Here is a 23,768-nt window from a genome sequence, read left to right as displayed (position 1 = left end):
TTCTTCTGATGTTCTCAAAAATAAAAACAACAAGAAAACAATAGTGAAAAAACTAAAAAACAAAACACAAAGCAAAACAAAAAAAAATCAAACCCTCCCTATATATCAGAGAGAGAGAGAGAGAAAGAGAGAGAGAGAGAGAGAGAGAGAGAGAGAGAGAGAGAGAGAGAGGGGAGAGTGTTTCTATAGCCGTTATCAGACTAGGCATTGCTGTAAAAGGACAGCAAATACAACAGTTTTTTTCTTACATTGAAATAGAAAAATAAATAAATGGAACAACATGAAAGGCCACTGTCGTGTGTACTGAAGTCAAGAACTTGTAAATATGCTGTGACGGGAGTCACATGCAGGCAGCTCTATTCGTAAAAATTGTGGCGTAGCTCACCTCTTATGTGTAAAGAAATTCCATATGAGGCGAAGACATTCGAGAAGACTATACAAAGCATGAGTAGAACACACAGGGCATTCACACAATCCTTAAGTGAGGAGCATTTTCCTAGGGTAAGTTGCTGTTTTAAACTCGACTATGAACTGAGCTAAAAGACAAGCAGTTAACCACAAAAACAATGAGCATAAATGTAATGAGCAAAATATTAATTTCTATAGCATACAGATACTTCTAACCAATAAAGCAAATTCCCAATAGAACAGTAGGCATTGACAAGGCCAGACATGCTCATAGCTCAAGGGCAAGCAATTAGAAAGCTAAGTACCCACCAAGAGAAAATTAAAAGAAGAATCGAGCATTTTTCATACAGTAGATGACAGAAATGACATTTCTTGTTGAATATCGGGAAATGAACGTTTGCTCCACTTTCCACAGACATATAAATGAAAATATCTCTGAGGGAATCTTTGCCTTAATTTATTTATTTTAAAAGATTTAGTTATTTATTTTATGTATAGAGTACACTGTAGCTGTCTTCAGACACACCAGAAGGGGGCATCAGATCCCATTACAGATGGTTGTGAGCCACCATGCGGTTGCTGGGATTTGAACTCAGGGCCTCTGGAAGAGCAGTCAGTGCTCTTAACTGCTGAGCCGTCTCTCTAGCCCTGTGCCTCAATTTAAAATACCTACTTTAATCTAAATTTTCTATCATGTAGACCACTTACATTTACTCACAAAGATAAATATGACATTTCTGTGGTAGATTAAATAAAATGTGCTTGACCTATACATCATTAGTGACTAGTAATTGAAGGATTGTGGAAAACCAGTTTAATTCATAGTTTTATAGGTATTCGAATTAAAGGAAGTCCAAGATAGAAGATGAGACCATGATAGAAGACATCGACTGTTTCAGAAAAATAGGCTCGGTAGGCTCTGTGTCAGCAAGAAGGGGGATTGATTGGCAGATACGTCTCGAGTTCAGTATCTGTATCTCCTCAGCTAACTGCACAGGGGAATGGGTGCCTAAAGGCGTGGTTTGCTGGGACGAGGTGAGATGGATACTTTCCCTTATTCCATCAAATACGTAAGAATTTAGATTTTAAGAGACACATGATCTTTGTCCTGGGCTTTTACTGATGACTGCGCCAAAGCTCTGTGAAGTATCTTCACCAATTACGGTAGATTTGTGTTCACTTAGATTCACTTGTAAGGTGCCGTCATTCCCTCTGTGGTTCTGGTAACTACAGCAGTCTTACACAGACGGGCGGATCTGAAACACAGTCTCATGGTGAGGAACTTGGAAATTAGAATCCCAAATTACTACAGAAAACAATAGAGCTCCCGTAGACTAGAGAATTAGAAGAAAAATGGTCTCATTTTGAATTAGAAAGTGTTTCCTGCCAGGGCTGACAAATGCAGAGGGGGATGCTCTAAGCCATCATTGGACTGAGCACAGGGACCCCAATGGAGCAGTTAGAGAAAGGGCAGAAGGAGATGCAACCCCATAGGAAGGACAACAATATCAACCAGCCAGAGCTCCCAGAGCTCCCAGGGACTAAACCACCAACCAAAGAGTACACATGGACAGACCCATGGCTCCAGCCGCATATGTAGCAGAGGATGGCTTTGTTGGACGTCAATGGGAAGAGAGGCCCTTGGTCTTATGAAGCTCGATGCCCCAGTGTAGGAAAATGCCAGGGCTGGGAGGTGGGAGTGGTTGGGTGGGTGGGGGAGCACCCTCATAGAAGTCGGGGGATAAGATAGGGGTGACTCTGAGGGGAAACCTGGATAGGGGATAACATTTGAAATGTAAATACATAAAATACCCAATAAAAAAAGAAAGTGTTTCCCGTGGAGAAAGCTGTTGGCTATAAGGACTCTGAGCAAATAGTAAGCTTACACAGAGTTCTACAGGAAGGAAAAGGTTTCACCTTAAGACTTTTCATCTTACCGATGGACTTCCGTGCCTCTTCTCCACTCAGCTGGGTGTGTAACAAAATTAGGACCCTGGATCCTACTGCTCACCTGGTCACGGCGGAACCAAAGTTGTCACGAGTGCACACACTTGCAGGAGCCATTTCTAGAAATATGGTTATTTTAGTAAAAAAAAAAAGTATCATAAAATAACTGAGAGTGTACTGTGTATAAGGTTATGGATCTTGGGAAGAGAATGAACAAATCCTACCCAGGGGAAAAGCAATCCATAGAGACTTATGAGCAAGTGGATAGGCTGGGCTGTGTAAACTTTCTTCACGGCCAGTCTTTAATTTTTAAGACCTGCGCTATGACTCAGAAGAAGAAATAAAGTGCAGTGTATTAAACGAGAGGAAGACGTGCTTAAGCTAACAGTAGATGGAGATTGGACAAGAGCCTCCTGTTCGTACTTAGATGCAACATGAAATTTTTACCACAAAACTTAGCATCAGTGACATGAATGGGGAGAATTCTTGATTACCATGAATAAACAAATCTCACAGGATGTTATTAGACTTACTCTATAATTTCTTTAAATTTTTATTATTTTTAATTTTACATGCACAGGTGTTTTGCTTGCACGTATTTATGTGCAACATGTGTGTGTCTGGTGCTCACGGAGGCCAGTTGGATCCCCTTGAGCTTGAGTCAGGTGGATGTGAGACACTGTGTGGGTGGCGGGAACAGAACCCTGGTCCCCGGGAAGAGCGGAAAGTGTTCTTAGTCGCTGAGCTGTCTCTCCAGCCCTTGTCTGTAATTTCTTTAAAAGTTCTTTAAGATTGTAATTATTTATTACACGTGTGTGTGCATGTCAAAGGACGTCCTGCGGAAGCTTGTTCTTTCCTACCAATGGTTTCCAGAAACTGAGCTGAGGCTCCACCCACTGACTTGGCTCATCGGACCCCCCGCCCGCCCCCTGTGATTTCACTGGGCTTCATCAAATCTTTCTACAACCAATTAGAAGGAATTATCTGGGGCAATTGAGTTTTATCTTGTGTGTGTTTTTTTTCAATAGGAACTTTTTTCTTTCAGTTCCTTTCCTCATTTACTGTGAAAAACTCCTAACAAGAGCAGCTTAGGGAAATAAGAGTTTAGAGGAGTTCACAATTAGAGGGTGCAGTTGGCTGTGGGGAGTCATGTGACAGCACAGGGGGCAGCTGGTCCACCTTGCTATGTTGGCCTCCAGGAAGCAGAGAGCAATGGACTCTGAGGCTCAGATACTCTCTCCCTTTGCTCCAGTCTGGGATTCCAGACAGGGGATGGGTGGTGTCCCCAATTGAGTTTGGGTCTTCCCTGCTCTGCTAGACCTTTCTGGAAACTCACTCAGAGACACATCTGGAAATGTGTCCTCACGAAGATTCTGAATCCCCTTGAAACTGACAAAGGTTAGCGATGCACCTCCTTTCTGTTTGATGGGTTATTTCATTTTACAGAACATGCATCAGTTAGTAATGTTGTAGGTTGGCCCCTTTTATTTTCCTAAGAGTTGAGTAGTAAGCATTTTAGACTCTCCAACACAACTTCCCAAATCAGTCTTATAGTGCGAAAGGTGACCCATATGCCACCGGAGGGGAAGGGCATTACTGGAGTCCCAGTGCTCTTTACTTACAGACACTGACATAGTTCACATCAATTCTAGCATTGTGAAATATTCTTCTTTTGATTGTTTTCTTTTAGTCATTGAAAAACAAAACCAGGCAGTGGATCATATTTGACCCATGGGCTGGAGTTTCCTGAGCTCTCAAAACCTTAGAAAAGAGAGAGGCGGGGGAAGGGAGGGGGAGGGAAGGAAGGGAGTGAGAGGGAAGGAAAGAGGGAGGGGAGGGGAGAGGAAGGGAGGGAGAGAGTAGGAAAGCAGTAGCATGGCACTGGAGAGATAGCTCCGAGGATAAGTGCACTGACTGATCTTCCCAGGACTTGGATTCAATTCCCAGAACAGCATGGCTGCCAGTGTCCCTAACTCCAGTATTATTGGCTCTTACTCCCCCTTCTGGCCTCTATGGGCATTGCATGTACATGGTGTATAAGCATGTGTGGAGGTAAAACACCCAAATAGATAAAATAAAAAAGCAACAGCTATTACATTATTTTTGTCCTAGAATTGTCAAGCGAGAACAAAGGGTCTGTTTGTTTGTTTATTAGCACTTAGAAATAGTAGAAACAGTGCCAAGAACTCTAGAATGCTGTGTGCCCAATATCCTGACGTACTTTGCTTCCTCAACACTGTTCTCACAATGAACCAAGGAGATAAGAACTGTTATTGCCCACTGCCATTTTACACACAGACACACTGGGGCAAGGAAGTTTCAATGAAATTTCCCAAATTCTTCATCTCCATGAATATAGTCGTAGGGCCAAGACAGTCACTTAAACGCTTTTCAGGTTACGTCTGTCACGTGCACACACAGCTACGTTAGTGTGAGTCGCACTCTCTGTGGAACAGCATGCCTGTCTTTCTGCTTAGGTGTTACCCCCAGTTCCAAGTAAATCTGAAACATGTTTTGCTTTTGAATCTGTCTGTAAAGAAGTATCAGATATGAGGGGGAGATAGAGAAATACTAAACAGCCTTTTATTTCTAGATACACACATTAAAATTTTTCTTGAATGACATAGCAGGCAAATTAATAATTATAAGTAATCTTCCAAAAATTTCAAATCTTGTGAGATTTTTGGTGAAAAGGCTTTGCCTGCTTGCTTGATACTGAGGGTGGGGCAGATTTTAAGATATGTCTATGCATTACTTGAATTAAAAATAGTGAGGTTGAAATTGAGTCCACTGGAGACTAGGTGAGTTGGGCAGGTGTGGCTGTCCTTGGTGAAGAAGGTGTCCCCTATCGGCTGAGTCTTTCAATTTCCACTGAATTTGCCAATCTACCAAACAGTCAATCAAGACAAAAAGGTAAAACATTCGCCAAAGACTCCCAGGGAAACTTAGAATATTTTTGTAGAGATAACGTCAATCAGAGTGAGCCCATGAAGGAATACATTTCCATGGGTATTTGGGGTTCCCTTTGGGGGGCACTTTTCTTCATTTGCATGGGGTGAAGATGCACCCTATGAAAATCCAATAGTTCACAACAATGCCAACCAATTAGAGCTTCCAGGGACTAAGCCACTACCCAAAGACTATACATGGACTGACCCTGGACTCTGACCTCATAGGTAGCAATGAATATCCTAGTAAGAGCACCAGTGGAAGGGGAAGGCCTTGGTCCTGCCAAGACTGAACCCCCAGTGAACTAGACTGTTGGGGGGAGGGTGGTAAGGGGGGGAGGATGGGGAAGGGAGGGGTTAGGTGGATGTTGGCCTGGAAACTGGGAAAGGGAATAACAATCGAAATGTAAATAAGAAATACTCAAATTAATAAAGATTAAAAAAAAAAGAAAATCCAATAGTTCTGCCAAAGTCAATTATGTCACATTTCAGTTGTGTGGTATTTGGGAAATCCTTCCCTTCCCTATTAGCCAACGGCTACAGGAGACACTAGGGCTGGCAATCTTAGCAAACACCCAGCACGTATGTTGGAGACATTAAACAATGTATGTGCATTAAAAGTGTAAAAGAACAGTGCTTATATTCATCTCTGAATAAAGCTGATGGAAAGAGGAATGGAGCAGAATCTTCCTGTTTAAATGGAAAGAACCGAATTGCTTGCGTCAGCACGTTCAGATGAGACATTGCAATTTATTTATTTTCACAACAAAAAATGGGAAAAGCAGCTAAGAGTTTAGCTGCCACCAAAGATGGGCTCGGAGATCTGCAGAATAATGCAAATTCATTTTAATCTGAACTAAAGTACACAGTCAGCATCACCACAGAAATGTCTCAGGGGCTAGATTTTATTAAAATATTTGTTTTTATATCCCTTCCAATGTGAAGCATTTTTTCCTATTATAATATAAACTTTCTATACTTAAAAAGGGGAAGAAAAGAAAACTTAAACACTCAAGTGGGGATTGCATGGGGCGCATCTTCCTGAGGAGGCCCGTCATTCGTCAACAGTCTTAGCACTCCGGAGGCTCACAGACAGAGTTAGCATTCAAGAACAAGCTGGATTTATACCCCACTGCTTTATGGCCTCTATAGCTGCCAGTATATCCTTTCAAGGTTAATTTTATTTTTGCTAGACATCTCTTTCACCATCCAAAATTAAAATGTTGGCTTTATTTAAAATTGACTCAGTCCCGGGGACTGGAGAGAGCGTTCAGTGGCTAAGCACACGTGCTGCTTTTGCAGAACACCCAGGTTCAGTTCCTAACACCCTGTGGCAGCTCACAGCTTTCTGTTACTGTGGCTCCAGAGGATATGACCCCTTGGTGTGCTACATGCATGATATATAACCAGACAAAAGATAACATATAAAATAAGACAAATCTAAAATTGATTATGAGGCTGTGAAGGCTTACAACCACCGGGACTCCAGGCTCAGGGAATCTGAGGGTGCTGACACATATGTGGCATGCATGAACTCATAAGGTACCATCCTCATAAATAAATAAACAAACAGATAAGTATTTAAAAATAAAATGGAATTGACTTAACATTAATGGAGAGAGTGGACCTTCCTTGCAGGTTTTCAGGTGAATGTAGCACGGGCAGGATTTGGGTTATTTGAAATGGGAAGTGAAACTCTTTGGGACAAAATCACCATGGGCAGTTTCAATTAGGTGTGAAAAGTTTCCCAAGGATGCCCTTGCTGCAGACCCTCAGGTGCACTCTTGCTGCTTGTGGAGAGAGGGTAGACAGGGCCGTGATCAGTTTTGCCGCTGGTGGTAATCAGTCCTGACAAATGAAGCAAAAGACAAAGAGCCCCACAGAATTGCATCTGTGACAGCTGAGGACGAGCTCATGTGGCCCCCCCATGTTCCCTCAGGTATCAGGGCAAAGTGAGGGAAAGACAGCTCTTGAGTGCTGGTAAGACTTCATTTTAATGAATTCAGGGGAGAGAGAAGCAGCGTTGTTACATTCCAATTATGTCGAAACGGAGCCTTATTAGGTAGAGCAGGGAGGAGGTGTTGTTTACTTGATTTAATTTATCTAAACAAAACAGGCTTTCCACGTCTATGTCCTGGTTTAGTTATTTTTTCATAAGCAATATTTAATTTTAATCTTCCCTTTGTTCTTTAGCACCTTGAGGTACCTGCCTTTGAGATATTCTCTCCCTGACCCCAAGTTCTGGCAATTTCCTCTCGAGCATTCCTTCCCAACCCTCTTCACTCCTTGGAGACACTGGCATAACAATACTGTAGCCGCAGACAGCACTAATTCTGAACCGTAGCAGTGTTTTCATTAAGTAGATCAACTGCGATGTGGACAGGGACTTGAGAACACATCTGTTCGACAGCGTTTTTCATTTCACGTAATTTTCTGAAACCATACTGCCAAAGTGTCATTCTTATAAAGCATCCCCAAAGACACGGAAATAGTTTTGCTCACCAGAACTCTAAGCTTAAATGCTGTTTATGATGGTGGGAGTCTGACTGCTGCCTCCACCCATTTGCTGACTTCTGGAGGTGAAGGTGAATTCTGAGTGAGTGTGGCTTTGCTGTGGCCTTGTGCTTTAAACCTTGTCAGGCTGTGGGGTTGGCCTCTTTGAGGCTGCTTTCTCTTCTCTGTTTAACAGTAGGGCTAATGGTGTTGGGTAAGAGGGAAATCTGTGGTAGAGCCATGGTTACTTAGCCCTAATGTCTCTGGTTGTATGGAACATGTATACACTGGCTTCACTTCTTAACCATGCTCAGCGGCATGACAGATTGCAAGAACATGGACAATATTGGCTCAACAGGTTTTTCCAGTGGCGTGCTTATCAGATAGGTCAGCATGCGTCTTAGTTAGGGTTCCTATGGCTGTGCAGAGACACTATGACCACAGACGTAAAGGAAACATTCGTACAAGGAAAAACGTTTAATTGCGGGACAGCTTACAGCCCAGATTGTCATCATGGCAGTAGGCATGGCAGTGTGCAGGCAGGCATGGTGCTGGAGGGTAGCTGAGAGTTCTCTATCTGACTCTGAAGGATCAAGAAGAGCAAGTGAGCCACTAGGTCTGGCTTGAGCTTCTGAAACCTCAAAACCTATCCCTTACCCCTTTGCCATGTCGTCAAACGAGGCCACACCTACTCCAACAAAGCCACACCTCCTAGTAGTGCCACTTCCTGTGAACTTCTGGGGGCTGTTATTTTTTGTTCACGCCATCACAACATAGTTCCTTAAATAATGTTCATTGATTGTTTCTTTCCAAAAGCAGTCTGTCTGTCTGTCTATCTATCTATCTATCTATCTATCTATCTATCTATCTATCTATCTATCTATGTATCTATCATCTATCGATCTATGTATGTATGTATGTACGTACGTACGTACGTACGTACCTACCTACCTACCTACCTACCTACCGACCTGTCTGTCTATCATCTATCCATTTATCTGTCAATCATCTGCCTATCTATATCTCTCTCTGTCTGTCTGTCTATCTATCTATGTATCTCTGTATATGTATGTATGTATCTATCATCTATCTATCTATCTATCTATCTATCTATCTATCTATCTATCTATCTATCTATCTATCTATCTACCTATGTATATCTCCAAAGAAAATTGTGTTTCTGCTGCTGACTTTCAGATAAATAAATAAATACATAGACACAATGCTTCAGAACTGAAACGTTTTGTGTCTGCCTGGAACTAGCTCCTGATTGGTTCCCATGAGAGGAAACATGGCTGTCGTGGATGTCAAGTAAATCTTTAGAGTAGGATTTTCCGTGTGTTCATGTCAACCTCCCTTCCAGGGTCAATGCCTGGAGACTCTTTGGTTGTTAGACATTGAGGGGGGTGGTATATCTAGTTGGTCCAGGCTGGAATGCTGCTCCCTGAGTGCACAGCAGTGAATGATCCATACAAACTATTGGCGGTGCTGGGCTTGAGAGACTGTGGGGTTTAGATGAAAGGCTTGTCTGAATCTTCACAGATAAAAGGTTGAATAATCCTGAGCCAAAGTACTGGCTCTAATGTGCTCTAGATGGTTGAGTTAGAGCCGCATGTTTTTATTTCAGGAGTTGTTGATGACATATTAAGTGAATACTGGGATGGGGATTACTGAGAATTTCCTCTGCTCAGGCCTTGTGTGGAGCGGCACTGACAGTCTCCGGTGCAATTCTTTTAGTGGTAGGAGGTTAGCACTCCCCTAGTCCTATCTTATAAATGAGGAAACTGACTCTTGGGAAAGTTAGAAAGAAGCACTTAATGTTGCATGAGTGGTAATGCCTTGGAATCATTGATACAATATCAAAGATTTCATGAAGAGTGATAGTCCCCTCTGACCACTTTCTAACGCTGGTTTTAATTCTCAGAGAAATCCCCTTTGAATCACAAGTCAATTGTGTGACTCGAAAGCATTAGGTGTTATTTATTTTCAGAGACTACTTTACTAGGGTCGGTTTCTCCTCCTCCTGTCGGTTCTGTTGCTGTATTTCTTTTTTTCTAATTTATTATCTATGTTTTTGAAATTTAAAGAAAAAATTTATTGAAGATCTGAAAAACAACTCCTACAAGACTGACTTTTCCATAAAACCCTAGCTACACGATGCATTGTGTCTATCATGTTAAAACGTGCATTAGACACAAATAAAAAAAACATGGAAACAAGCCACCATTCTTTAGCAATTGAGCAAAGATAAAATGCCTAAGGAACAACCTGGATGACTTGCAAAGGATGGGCTCTTTAAGCACCATTTAAAAAAAAAAGAAGAGCACAGATGGATGAGTGTTCGGTTATACACACTGAAGGGAACCTTTGGCACTAGGAGTCAGATCATTTTGTCATAGAGCATTAACACATATTATAAAAGTGTGCAGTGTCAAAGGAACAGAACCACCAGCATTCAAAAGCAGCTTTGTCAACTAGGCCAACGCTCTACAGCGTGTCTCTCCGCTGTCCATCACTGATACACTGGTAGAAACGTTGAAATGAAAAAAAGAAAGGAAAAAGGAGCAGTTAACTCCTTTTATTTCCTCTGTTTAAAATCAGACAGAAAACAAACATCAACTCTGTTATACACTAACGGTCTTCAAAGTACATCATTTGTACAAGAGAATGACTAAGAACCAAGCTGTTTACAGAGATCCAAGCACGAGTGAGAGAGCACACTTCTCACACGGCTTTCCGATGGTACTCGGGAGGAGTCACTTCATAATCACTGGCACTGAACAGAGTTGCAGAATTCTTTGCCAGGTACTTGAGGAAATCATGTAGATAGATCAGTAATAAAGCAAGGCTTTTCTCATCGACAGGTGTATATGTCAACATCGCTCTAATTCGCACCAATTATCTCAGTAAGTGTGGCGCTCCATACACCTGGGACATGGGTGCATCCGGGTGATCGGCCAGAATTTCAGCTTACTGTGGTCTCTCAAATTTGTAGAGTAACTGAGTGCCCAACATTACATCAAAGTACTCCTTTATCCCCGCCACAACCTCATTAACAGCATACTCCTTATTATCTGTATTTCCTCGAAACTTCTTATAGTTTGCATAATCCTCCAAAATGGAATCCACATTCTTCTTGGCAGGAAGATAAAAAAAGCTGCTTTTGTCTGGTGATCAAGTCCCAGTCATCCACAAGCCATGGTTTCAGCTCCTCAGGAATCTTCACTTTAACTTCAACTCTGTTCATGAATGTTTCTTCATTTTCAACGGTCAGATTTACCCGGGATTTCTTCTTCCTCGGAGGCTGATGTGTCTCATTGGTACTGCCACCATCTCTGTTTCCAGATGTTTTCTGTTTGTTCTTTTTTGTTTTCACTTCAACATTTTTCTGTTGCAGACCAGATGTCTTCTTCCCTGGAGCAGCCCCTCTCATCTTGCCCTCTGCATACTGTTCCTGATTGGCCTTTTGAAGTTTTCGCTGTTTCTGCAAATTGGTGTCCACGTATTTGAGTACTCTGCTTTCTGGGACCCATTTATCCCAATTTTTATTCCAACCACTGTATGGATAAAATACTTCACTTGTTTGTCCTTTATGGCAACCTTTACACACTTTGCTTCAGAAAGAAGAGGCCCATGAAAGCACAGCACTCGCTCGCCCTCCTGGAATTTAGGCTTCAGGTCCTGCTTGGGCACCATTTATAAGTGATTCGCCGCCTCCTCCTTCTCCCACTACCTCCGACTACCACCCCCTGCTCTCTACCCCACCCCATAATTTATTTTTTATTGGATATTTTATGTATTTACATTTCAAATGTTATTCCCTTCTACCCCTCTCCCGTATGTCCTACCCTCTCCCCCTGCTTCTATGAAGATGCTTCCATTCCACCTCAACACCCTGGCATCCCCTACACAGGAGAAATGAACCTTCACAGGACCAAGGGCTTTTCCTTCTATTGATGCCAGACAATGCCATCCTCTGCTACATATGCGGCTAGAGCCATGGGCCCCTCCATGTGTATTCTAACTCTTTCATTGGGGTCCCTGTGCTCAGTTCAATGGTTGACTGTGAGAATCCTCATCTGTATCAGTAAGGCTCTTGCAGGGCCTCCCAGGAGACATCCATATCAAGCTCCTGTCAGCAAGCACTTCTTGGCATCAGCAATAGTGACTGGGTTTGGTGGCTGCATGAGGGATGGATCCCCAGGTGGGGCAGTCTCTGGATGGTCTTTCAGTCCCTGCTCCACTCTTTGTCCCTGTATTTCCTCTCATGAGTATTTCGTTCCCCCTTCTAAGAGGGACTGAAGCATCCACATTTTGCTCTTCCTTCCTCTTGAGCTTCATGTGGTCTATGAATTGTTTCTTGGGTATTTCAAGCTTTTGGGTTAATATCCACTTATCAGTGAGTGCATACCTTGTGTGTTCTTTTGTGACTGGGTTACCTCACTCAGGATGATATTTTCTAGTTCCATCCATTTGCCTAAGAATTTCATGTAGTCATTGTTTTTAATAGCTGAATAGTACTCCATTGTTTAAATGTACCACATTTTCTGTATCCATTCCTCTATTGAAGGACATCTGTTTTTTTTCCAGCTTCTGGCTATTATAAATAATTCTGGCTATGAACATAGTGGAGCATGTGTCCTTGTTATATGTTGGAGCATCTTTTGGGTATATGCCCATGAGTAGTATAGCTGGGTCCTCAGGTAGTACTGTGTCCAATTTTGTGAGGAACCACTAGACTGATTTCCAGAGTGGTTGTACCAGCCTGCAATCCCACCAACAATGGAGGGGTGTTCCTATTTCTTCAATCCACTATATAAGCAAACTCAAAGAAAAAAACCCACATGATCATTTCATTAGATGCTGAGAAAGCATTTGAAAAAATTCAACGCTCCTTCATGATAAAAGTCTTGGAAAGATCAGGATTCAAGGACCATTTCTAAACATAGTAAAAGCAATATACAGCAAACCAGTACCAAACATCAAACTAAATGGAGAGAAACTTGAAGCAACCATTAAAATCAGGGACTAGACAAGACTGCCTATTCTCTCCCTACTTATTCAATATAGTACTTGAAGTCCTAGCCAGAGAAATTAGGCAACAAAAAGAGATCAAAGGGATACGGGAGGGAAGAAGTCAAAATATGATTATTTGTAGATGATAGGATAGTATACTTAAGTGTCCCCCAAAATTCCACCTGATAAACAACTTAAGCAAAGTGGCTGGATATAAAATTAACTCAAACAAACCTGTAGCCTTCCTCTATTCAAAGGATAAACAGACTTAGAAAGAAATTAGGGAAATGACACCCTTCACAATAGTCCCAAATAATATAAAATACTGTGGTGTGACTCTAACCAAATAAGTGAAAGATATGTATGTCAAGAACTTCAAGTCTCTGAAGAAAGAAATTGAAGAAGATCTTAGAAGATGGAAAGACCTCCTGTGCTCATGGATTGGCAGGATTAATATAGTAAAAATGGCCATTTTGCCAAAAGCAATCTACAGATTCCATGCAATCCCCATCAAAGTTCCAACTCAATTTTTCATAGAGTTAGAAAGAACAGTTTGCAAATTCATTTGGAATAACAAAAAATTCATAATAGCGAAAACTATTTTCAACAATAAAAGAACCTCTGGGAATATCACAATCCCTGACCTCAAGCTGTATTACAGAGCAATTGTGATAAAAATTACAAGGTACTGATACAGAGACAGGCAGGTAGGTAGATCAATAGAATAGAATGGAAGACCCAGAAATGAACCCACACACCTATGGTCACTTGATTTTTGACAAAGGAACTAAGACCATCCAATGGAAAAAGAGACAGCATTTTCAACAAATGATGCTGGTTCAACTGACGATCAGCATGTAGAAGAATGCAAATTGACCCATTCTTATCTCAAGTCCAAGTGGATCAAAGATCTACATATAAAATCAGACACACTGAACTAATAGAAGAGAAAGTGGGGAAGACTCTCAAATACATAGGCATAGGAGAAAATTTCCTGAACAGAACACCAATGACTTATACTCTAAGATCAAGAATTGACAGATGGGACCTTATAAAATTGCAAAGCTTCTGTAAGGCAAAGGACACTGTAAATAGGACAAAACGGCAACCAACAGATTAGGAAAAGATCTTTACCAATCCTACATCTGATAAAGGGCTAATATCCAATATATACAAAGAACTGAAGAAGTTAGACTCCAGAGAGCCAAATAACTATATTAAAAAGGGGGGTACAGAGCTAAACAAAGAATTCTCAACTGAGGAATATTGAATGTCTGAGAAGCACCTAAAGAAATGTTCAACATCCTTAGACATCAGCAAAATGCAAATCAAAACAACCCTGAGGTATCACTCACACTAGTCAGAATGGCTAAGATCAAAAACTCAGGTGACAGCAGATGCTGTTGCTGTATTCCTACTGGATGCAATTTTAAACAATAGCTCATCTTTACCGCATAAGTTAAACCACAGTGTCCCCTCTGTATTTCTGTGTTTATTCCCCTGCTGCCCCCTCTATGTGATTCTTCTCTTAGCATCTCCAGGATCTTATCTCTCACGTGACTTTAAATGCACTGCCCAGTCTTTGGAAAGATGAAAATTACTGGCTAGAGTTTGAATAGGTGTGCTAATAGATTATCTCTGCACATGCAAGATGGTCAGGGGCTTGGATTGTATTTTCTTCTCTCTAGTGCCAGTGTCCCCTGCCTTGAACCTTTGTGGATAGTTAGGGTATAGACATGTGGATGTAACTTTTCTTAATAAAGACCATACATGGGTCAATAAAGACTCTTCAATAAATCTTATAAATCAATAAAGATCTTCAATAAAGATTCTCCCATTTTAACCCATTTTATTCCTGGGTGCAGTCTACATCTAGTGATTCTCTGAATTTCAAAGACTCTAACTTCTCCACTCCCCTTCCCAGCCTTTGGAAATTCTACCACAACATAACATATTCTGCACCAAATCCTCCTTTTATTAATGTCTTATTTATTTAGATTTCATTTGGTTCAGTGAACAATAAAAAATTGTATGAGACAAGTAGACTCCAGAAAGGAGTTTGGAAGAATTTCTCTCTCTTGATCATGGCTCCAGCATGGCCTCTCAACTAAGTGAAGCATTTTCTGACCTTTGAAGACTCCTCTGAGTGACTTGACAGCCATACCTCCAAAGCTCATCGCTGCCCTTGGCAGCCATTGAAGTAGAAGAATATCCTCTTCAGACAGCAGCGGGACTCTTCCGGCTGCTTCCCAGGTGAAGGGACAGCCGTTCTGGGGAGGGAAGTCTGTGAGTAGAGGCATGAGCATCCACTGTGAACAAAAGTCATGGGACAGGAGACCCCGGTCATCCTCTCGTGTTAACTCTGTGGGTCTGAGTCCTGTAGGCTTAGAGCCAGGCTTTTCTTCCTTATTCAGGTGTGGGCAGGGAAGGAGGGAAGATATAAACTGGAAAGGCCTCTGGCTCCACATCTCTGGAAGTCACTATGGAAACATCTCAGACTTCCTGTCTGGGTTTGAGTGTTGGCCTGTGGAAAGATGAGCCATGGGACATCTTCCTGCTTCCCAGCACACGACCCAGGTTAACTGCGGTGAGACATTGTCCCACTTCCCAGCATGTGGCCCAGGTTAATGGGACTGAGCTCACTTCTGAGCCAGAATCAATGTGCAGTGGATGGCAAGGCTTCTGCTCTGTATTCAGAGAGCATCTTCAAGTTTCTTAGCCATAGAGGGGCCTCTTTCTTCCACGTAGGGAATAGCGGTGCTCCAGATGAATTTTCTTCTTGTTAGGATAAAGCAGTGACGTGTGTTTGCTCTCTCTCTCTCTCTCTCTCTCTCTCTCTCTCTATATATATATATATATATATATATATATAATCAGGTCAAATGTGTGGTATATATATATATACATATATATATATATATATATATATATATATAGAAAGAGAGAGAGAAAATAACAGTAAATAGATTTGAAGATTAAAATATGATGCTTCGGAAATATGGAACAATGTCTCTACTAAGGGGAGCCTGGCTCCAGGAGCAGCAGAGGGCAGATCTCTTCTTAAGTTCATTGGGAATGCCAGTGAGTACCTGGGAAGGGGAGGGCACCTGCTCCCAATGGTGACAGACAGGTATGCAAGGCCAGGTTGTCATTAGGACTCTCAACTGACCATAATGTTATCACACTCACGATCTGACCTTAGCTCAGTTCTTGCTTAAAGCACCCAACAGGAGCTCCCCCAGGGCATGCAGTTCCCCTGCACCTTTTCTCTACACATTTTCTCTTGTTCTACACTGCTTTCTATGACTGTGGTAAAACATGCAGATCAAAGCAACCCAGAGAGGAAAGAGAGTTTTTTTTTTTTTTTTTTTTTTTTTTTGTGATTACACTTCCAGGTCACAGTCCTTCAGTGAGGGAAGTCAGAGAACAAACTAAAGCAGAAGCCATGGAGAAAGCTGCTGCTCACTCTCTGGCTCGTGCTCAGCAAGCCTACAGCTCAGGCCCACAGTTATAGGGATGGTGCTGCCCACAGTAGGCTAGACATTCCCATATCAGTCATCAGTCAGGGCAGGCTGACAGAGGCAGTTCCTCAGGGGAAGTCCCCTTTTCTCCTGTGACTCTAGGTTGTTTCAAGTTGACAACAAGAACAATAAGCAGTTGTAATACTTTGGGGTCTTTTTGGGGAACCCTTCCCAGTCTCTTGAAATCCTTTGGTGAGAGGAGGAAGAGGAAGGAGAAGAAGAGGAGGAGGAGAAAGAGGAGAAGGAAGAAGGAGAGGGAGAGAAGGAGGAGAAGGAAGTGGAGGAGGAAGAGAAGGAAGAGGAGGAGGAGGAAGAGAAAGAGGAAGAGGAAGAGGAAGAGAAGAGCTCAAAAGTTCCTACCTTTTAATCTTAGCTATCAGTATCATCTGACTAAAAGGCCTCTGGCTTTCGAAAACTGTTTCTTTCATGTTTCTTTCTTAAAGCCCTTTCCTTAGGCTCCTGGAAAAGGTTTTTTGAAAGGAGTCCAGAGTGAAGTTGCTGTGTATTAAGGGATATATAAAGGGTATAATCTTGGTTTTTTCCTGACTTCAGTTCTAATGAGAAAACCCAGGCATGTACTAAAGTAGCGGGATGAACTGTGACAATTTAACAAAACAAACACCATGTAATACAGAGACAGAATCTGTAGTATGTGGGGTTCAAGAGTCTGCCTATTTAAAAATCTCAGGATTTAGAGGCATCATGGAAGTGTTTAAAGGTCTCTGGTTTAATATATGCATCACAGTTGGCAATTTGTATACAAGCAATCTAATATCTGGACCTAGTTTAATGAACCTTTTTTTTTTTCATACGCATTGAGAGTATCAGAGCTTTCAGGGGCCAGTGAGAAATGGCCGTATTACCCAACACATTACGGAGTTTCATGAAGGAGAGAACAGAGCATCAGGTCAAATGTGTGGGCTTGGTGTGGCCTGCAGGCTGATTGTCTACCAAGAAGTTCATCCCTGCCAAGCGTCTGTGAGGTGGGAGTGAGTATTTGAGATGAAGGGTGGGATAACCAGCATTTCTGAAGCTTTGTTAGGGAGACTGGAAGGTGGAGAGGGTTATCTATAGGCCGCTTCTTGGGAGATTAATCCCTGAATAACGGAGATGAATGAATGTTTGAGCAAATCAGATTTCTGTCTAGAGCAGTGGTTCTCAGCCTTAACTTCTCTCTCCAAAAATATTTACATTGTGATTCTTAACAGTAGCAGAATTACAGTCATGAGGCAGCAACAGAAATAATTTTATAGTTGTGGGTCACCACAACACGAGGAACTGTATTAAAGGTTGCAGCATTAGGAAGGTTGAGAACCGCTGGTCTAGACCTGGGTGCTTCTACTATGTAGCTGTGTGATGTTAACCACACATGTGTGTAGTATGCAGCATGTTCAGTCACACAGAATGGAACAGGGCCACACTAAATGCTGATAGAGAAACAAACAAAAGAAACAACAACAAAAACAAAAGACAAAACAAAACAAAACAAAAAACCGAATGTACATCTCCAGGCAAGATATAGTTGTTGGCTATTTAATACCAATTATTTATTTACTTGCTATTTTGCTAGGCAATTAACTTTAACTAGCTTCAATTAACTCTCCTTCAAACTTGTTATTTTATAATGTCATCAGATGTCTGAGAGGAACTAGAAATTATAGGACGAGAGAGACTGGGTTGTAAACAAGATCTCTAGTTATCTTTAAATAGCTTTCTAGAATGTTCAGCACCGTGATTATGGTGTTTTTGAGAAGGACTTTCATAGGTGTGCCAACTGCACACACAGAATGCTTCTAGGATCATTTGGTTTCATACTTGCTTAATATTGTTCGTGGCGGTTCTGTCTTGGTGTGTTCCAGCTGCTGTAACAAAATACCAGATGCTGACGGCATAGTGCAGCAGAAATGTATTTTTTACAGACCTGGAGTCTGGGAATTCCTTCCTAAGGTGATTTCGTATTTGCTGTTACTCCTTATGCCACCTCCTATGATCCCTCAAGGGATTTTTGGGTGTGTATGTGAAAATCTTGCTTAATCTGTTCATCTTTCTCCTCTTCTTCCTTTTCCTCCTGTTCCTGCTATTTCCCAGAAGACTCATCCTGAAGTCCCCTTTCTCATTCTCATGACCTAATCTTAACCTCATTGCCTCTCAGTGGTGCCATATTCGACTGTCATCACATTAGAGCTTAGGGCCAGAACATGGATTTTAGGAAGTCAAGAATATTTAGACCATACCACTTAGAAAAACCATTTCCTCAGATGTTGTGGTATTATTTGAGAATATAGAAACACCCCACCTTTGATCTTATAGTTCCAAAATAATACATTTATAGTAAGCCTTAAAGCACTAGGGCTGGGCAGGTATCAACCCTCTATGCTGTTTTGTCTACTTCCTGTCAATAACCCCGAGATATCACTTGCCATGTTCTGTCTGGGCTGCTCCTACACCAACAGGCTGGTCCTCGTGGCCATGCACTCACAGACTACCTACCCCATGGTAACTTCTTCCTCCTCCTTCTCTCTCTTGAGGTCTCTGCCTCAGACCTCAAGCATGGGAACTGCAATTCTCTCTCTTTTTGCCTAGTTACAGACTGTAGGTATCCTTGTTAATCAATCATGGATAACTTGGAGGGTTTATACAACAAAAGTCGATATACATGAGGATCTGCTCTTCTTAAAGCAACCAGATCTTGGGGTCCAGCATTTAGCATTTGCCTACAAGCAGCATTAGAGCAACCAGCTGCACTCAGATTCTAGAACTGCTTTGTCCACACGGTTGTCTTAGTTAGGGTTTACTGCTGTGAACAGACACCATGACCAAAGCTACTCTTATAAGGACAACATTTAATTGGGGCTGGCTTACAGGTTCAGAGGTTCAATCCATTATCATCAGGGCAGGAACATGGCAGCATCCAGGCAGGCATGGTGCAGGAGGAGGTGAGAATTCTACATCTTCATCTGAAGGCTGCTAGCACAATACTGGCTTCCAGGCAGCTAGGATGAAGGTCTTAAAGCCCACACCCACAGTGCCATGCCTACTCCAACAGGGCCACATCTTCTAATAGTGCCACTCCCTGGGCCAATCATATGCAAGCCATCACAATGGTTCTTACATACATTTGTTGACGCCTAGCTCTATGCCATATGGATTTCTTCGGTACTTCATATATACAACACATCTGCTCTCCATGACAAGGCTATGGAGTAGCTATTGCTGCTATACATACTGTATCCATGAGGAAATTGATGTAAACCGACTAGTAAGTTGCCCCTATTTGTTCAGCTCTGAGATATCGAGCAGGACTGTATGGGGTGGATGGCTAAAGGGTTTGCTCTTAACTTTATTTATATCTAATATCCACCTTGGTTTGCAGCAAAGCAACCTGGTCTTTCTTTTTTTTTTGGTTCTTTTTTTTTTTTTTTTTTTTTTTTGGAGCTGGGGATCGAACCCAGGGCCTTGCTTGCGCTCGCTAGGCAAGCACTCTACCGCTGAGCTAAATCCCCAACCCCAACCTGGTCTTTCTAACTGCTGTCTTGTGACCGAATGCTACTGTCTGACTGGATTACTCTGCTCTACTATTGCAGTATTAGAAAGCCACGTTTTAAGAATCCTCCTCATTCAGATTCTGGGAGTAGGAAGCTCTTCTTACCAATACAGAGGAAAAAGGGAAGCTGGTGCTTTCAATCTTGTATTTGGAACTTCAGCTTTAACTTCTGGTTCTGATGGCATTTAGAGATGGAGATTTGGTTGACAATTAAGTAATGAGAATCGCGATCTCATGATGGGGCTGATGCCTTTACTACAAGCAGCACAGGAAAGGAACAATTAGGCTGGGGACTACCTAGAGACTTCACCCTTGTGACAGTGAAGGTTCATGGTACTAGATGGTACTATCCTCCCTACCAAAGGGGAAAGGTAAACACCAACCCAGTCACAAACCCTTCCAAAGACAATGCTGAAAGTGTGCTGTGTCCTTGGTGGCACAATGCTTGTGGGAGTCAATGTCTGGTTTGAATTAAGGCCTGCTCCATGAGTTGAAACTCATACCCAATACTGCTTGGGTAGCCAAGAATCTACGAGTAGATAGTCCACTGACTGGAGGAAAACGAATACTATTATTCTACTAAAGGAATGTAGCAGTAAAATGACTCCTAATGACATTCTGCTCTACTCAGATTTGTGCCTTGCTCAAACGTCCTTAGCAGGAGAGAGCAAATACAGAGACCCACAGCCAGAAAGTCCTAAAAGGGATGTTTCTATCAAATCTCTGTCTTCAGGAATCAGGGAGCTCTTTGAAGAGGAGGCAGATAGAATGTTGGAGCCAGGGAGGATGGAGGACATCAAAGGATCTAGAGACATCAGGGCTGGCACACATGAACTCACAGACTCAGGCAGCATGCACAGAGACCTGTATGAGTCTGCACCAGATGGGGTCCTAGGCCTTAAAGGAGAGGTGGACATATTCCTCCATCCCTAACCCAGAAGCTATCTTCAATTGATAATCACCTGTAAATGACCACTTGGTTTTCTTCAAGGTAGTCTCACTGCAGAAACAAACCTGTCTGAAGGGCAGGCTGTATGCCCAGCACAAAGTCAACAGTAGTTTTGAAGGTACTTGGTTTCATAATGTTAATTCAGAACTTTTTTTTGCAATTAATTAATTTATCTTTACCTTGTAGATCCTTTGTGACTATTTTATGACTTCTGGTTTTGTGTTTTTGTGGGATTCCCGAGTGTGCAAATGTGTGTCTCCCTGTCTCTATGTGCTTCTTGTGCTTTTTTCTTTATCTCTTTCTGTTTCTTTGTCTTGTCCTATTCCAATTTGTCTTCATTTTATCATATTTTAATTGCATTCTTTAGATGCCTGTTTGTTTTCTAACACAGAAAAGGTGTGGATCTGGGTGAGAGGGGATGTGGGGAGGACCTGGGAGGAGCAGTAGGAAGGGAAACTGTAATCAGATTATACTGTACAAAAAATGTTTTCAATAAAATTGAAACTCAAGAAAGCTTTCTTTCCTTCTGCATGTATGTGCTTTCCTTCAGTATGCACGTACTGTTCTGCATGTGTGTGCTTTCCTTTTGTGTGTACTGTTCCTCTGCATGTATGTGTTGTTCCTTTGCATGTATATGTTGTTCTTCTTCATGAACATGTTTTTCTGCATGTCTGTGCTTTCCTTTTGCATGTACATACTGTGCTGAATGTATGTGCTGGTCTTCTGCATGTATGTGCTATTCTTCTGCATATATGTGCTGTTCTTCTGTATGCATATGCCAAGGAAAGATAGTAGTTGCACATGTCTGAAAAATGCCCTTGTGAAGAACTCAACTGAGCCCCGGAACCATGAGAAATGGTTGCAGAGACACCCAGTGTGTAAAAGGTGCTCAGTGGCTTGAATTGGCCGGTATCTTCAGGATGCTCTAGGTTTTCCCTGCATATCACATCTGTCTCCACATGTCAGTGTCCACGAGTGCCAGTAAGTTGTAGCAATTTCTGGATCCTTGTTAAGCCAAAGGCAAGCTCAAGGGTGAGAAGAGCTTTGCCAAACTTTGTTCTCCTACCTCTCTCAGGTTTTTTTTTAATCATGTATTTAGTTTACGTATGTGAGTACACTCACTATCACTGTCTTCAGACACACCAGAAGAGGGCAATGGACCCCATCACAGATGGTTGCGAGCCCCCATGTGACTGCTGGGAGTTGAACTCAGAACCTCTGGAAGGGCTATCAGTGCTCTTAACCACAGAGCCATCTCTCCCACCCAACTCTCAGGGTTTTATAGTCATTTGTCTCCTCTGTATTAAATTACGATCAATTTGGAAGATCTAAAAGAGTAGCTGAAACAGTAAGTGGTGTGATTATCTGTTTCGTTGTTCTCTTGGAAAACGGACAGAGCAGTACCACAGTGATATTCTGTATTAGTGTCTGTAGATGTAAATCATGTCTGGATGAGGCTTTGCATATAGAGGATTTAACACGCACATTAACAGTCCGAGCACTTTAGCTGCACCACACAGCCTCTTGTCAGTCCACTGTCTGGTCCTGAGGCTGTGAAGAGTTTAGAGTGGCTGAGTGTTCGTTTGGAACCACCTCAATGATTTTTGAAAACATGCATGCCTGAACTCTATCCTAGCCTAAATTGGAATTTATGGGGTTGTGACCCTCAGGTATTAAATGTGAAGTTTTACTATTTCTCTGCATGGATCTTTGCTGTTTTGGGTCCCATCTCAACTTGGATGTGCCCAAGTTTATTATAGTCCTCAGGGGGTGGATGAATACCACAGGTGTCTTCACATCTGCTTTTGGACTTTCTCAGAATTCCTTTCAAACTCCCACATGTGTGGGACCTTCTGTAAGACTTAGTAAAACTCAAAGTATGGGTATGTACATCTGGTGGGGTCAAGACTGCACACATGCCCCATGGTTCCAGGGCCAAGACTGCACACATGCCCCATGGTTCCAGGGCCAAGACTGCACACATGCTCCATGGTTCCAGGGTAAAGACTGCATACATGTCCCATGGTTCCAGGGCAAAGACTGAACACATGCCCATGGTTCCAGGGCAAAGGCTGCATACATGTCCCATGGTTCCAGGGCCAAGACTGCACACATGTCCCATGGTTCCAGGGCCAGGACTGCACACATGCCCCATGGTTCCAGGGCTAAGACTGCATACATGTCCCATGGTTCCAGGGCCAAGACTGCACACATGTCCCATGGTTCCAGGGCCAAGACTGCACACATGCCCCATGGTTCCAGGGCTAAGACTGCATACATGTTCCATGGTTCCAGGGCCAAGATTACATACATGCCCCATGATTCCAGGGCCCCTGGAATCCTCTGTACTCGTTTGGCCAGTCTTGATTTCCTGTTGTAGGTTTTTATTCCCTCTCACCAGCCCTGTCCTCTCCCTCACTTGTTTGCCCAGCACTTTGGCTCGGTCTGTGCCATCTTGTTGACAAATCTGCTCTGACTTGCTACCTCGCCAAACATTGTCATATGCAGAAGTTTAAGTGTAACCCTTTGCTTCTTCTCACTTGGCCAAGGTTCCTGCTCACTTTACCCAGTGACCATCCTGAGCTCTGTCACTCCCAGTCAGACCAGTTGCCTTCTGAAATCTCCAGTAGAGAGAAGGCATTGTTCACTTCCAGCAAATGTGGCTACAGAAGAACTTCTTTATCTGAGATAATGTTTGGGTATCCTTACTGTATCACTGCTCTTAACCATACCTGCAAAATTAGATCTATGTGGGGGAACTTTGAAGAACAGCTGGAGGCCAAGCATGCTGCTTTGTAGGTGTAACCCTAGCTGCTCAGAAGTCTGAGGCAGGAGGATAGGCATTCATGTTTAGCCAGGGCAATATAGTGAGAAGTTGTGTCTTAAAAGAAGAGTGTTGGGCATGCTGGTGTGTATGTTCATAACCCCAATGCTTGAGAGGT

General features: G+C 42.4%; 1 protein-coding gene and 1 pseudogene across 2 annotated transcripts in view; one reads left to right on the top strand and one right to left on the bottom strand.

Annotated features, from left to right (window-relative positions):
• The window catches only part of LOC108352304 (uncharacterized), a 300,039-nt gene that overhangs the window by 27,004 nt on the left and 249,267 nt on the right, over positions 1 to 23,768 (top strand). The gene's annotated exons all lie outside the window — the stretch shown is intronic.
• Morf4l1-ps8 (mortality factor 4 like 1, pseudogene 8) lies at positions 9,874 to 11,548 on the bottom strand (annotated as a pseudogene).

Source organism: Rattus norvegicus, chromosome 11 (assembly GCF_036323735.1).
Source record: "Rattus norvegicus strain BN/NHsdMcwi chromosome 11, GRCr8, whole genome shotgun sequence".
Taxonomy (NCBI): Eukaryota; Metazoa; Chordata; class Mammalia; order Rodentia; family Muridae; genus Rattus; species Rattus norvegicus.
Note: the sequence above shows the minus strand (reverse complement) of the source record. Positions and strands in the feature narration are given on the sequence as shown.